The sequence below is a fragment of the Protopterus annectens genome, chromosome 10.part0, assembly GCF_019279795.1.
Source record: "Protopterus annectens isolate FY-2018-M chromosome 10.part0, PAN1.0, whole genome shotgun sequence".
Classification (NCBI taxonomy): Eukaryota; Metazoa; Chordata; order Ceratodontiformes; family Protopteridae; genus Protopterus; species Protopterus annectens.
The window spans coordinates 724,024,955-724,026,546 of record NC_056744.1 but is presented as its reverse complement, the minus strand read 5'-3'; positions in this window follow the sequence as shown (position 1 = coordinate 724,026,546).

Here is a 1,592-nt window from a genome sequence, read left to right as displayed (position 1 = left end):
CCATTGTACTCTTTGCAGTTTACTCATGTCTGTTTTCTTACAATGTTTCCATATTGTCATTCCATACTCGTTTAGGTCTAATATAACTACCAATCAGTTTATAATTTCTGATTTCCTAGACCTTATAAATTTTTTTATACAGACTATAGTTCTATAACTATCATTAACCAGTTGGTTGATATGATTAGAAAAACTCAAAGCTGGATCTACCCATATACACAGGTCCTTACGTTAATCAACAGTTTCAATCACTGTGTACTGTATTAAGTATTCACCTTTCACTTTATGTCTCCCAAATCTCATATGCTTAGTTTTTGATGTATTTATCAGCATATTATTCTCCTGTGCCCTAATGGTCACTTTAGCCAAGTTCTTTTGCAGACATGTCCTATTTGTAACACATGTAATCAGTTTACCCATTTTCAAGTCATCTGCATACAGACTGGAAAACAGCTCACATAAAAAAGATCTGAAATATCTCAACAAGTATGGGCCTATGGTAGAGCCCTGTGGGACACCCTGATTTTAACCGTGAATTTCACCTGTCCAATTGCTGCTTGATACTTGCCACATCATATTTGTAACCTATGCAGCTATCCATTTTATCAAAAGTACATCAATAACTAATTGTTCTAATTTTTTCATAAGTGTTTTGTGTGCAACCCTATCAAATACTGAAGCAAAATCTATGTAAATTACATCACAGCATATTTTTTTTATTTATAGCTGTTATATTGTAAACAGCATGTTACAGGTAGTAATAGACCTATTTTCAACACATGGATTCTGATATATGGTTTCAAGTCCCAACCTTTCCATTTCTAAAAATACTTTATCCAGTAAAACCCTTTCCATTATTTTTCAACAAATGAAAGTAAACTTATGGGTCTGTATTACTTTGGGTTTGTCCTACTTCCCTTTTCCATAAAGACAGGTTTACTAAGTCTAATTCTCCAACCATGAGGAATCTCCCCATATTTATAAATCTAATAAATAAATAACAGATGCAATGGAATCATAAGTTCATGCCATAGTGCTCTCATGTCTCTTCTCTGTGCTTTGTTTGGATCCAATTTGCATAGTTCTTTTTCAATATAATCTAATTTGATTAGAGTATCTGAGGTGGCCTGGATGTCAGGACAGTTTATCACCCAATTTGTGGAACCAAAGTGCTTTGCATAAGATGTTATAAATATATCAATGATCTGTTGTATCTGAGAATAAATGTTAGAATTTATACACAGCTTATCAATTTGTGTGTCTTTACTCCTACCACATCTTATGTAGCTATAAAATGGTTTCCTATTATGCTTAATATCTTTATATATACATTTTCTTCAAATGTTTCTTGATCTTGTCTTACACTATACTTAATTTGTTTCTCCAGCTTGTTTATTTCAGCTTTCAAAGTTGTAGTTCAACCTCTTTTCCATTTCTTATATTTTTGTCTCTGACCTTAATCAAGTATATTGTTCTTATGGAAATACATCCTCTTGATGTTGTGTGCCTACATCCTGATCTTAAACATTGTTTTCATTTTTTTGCATACAATTTCATTTTCAAAATTTTCCATATTTCTTTTGCAGTTTTCC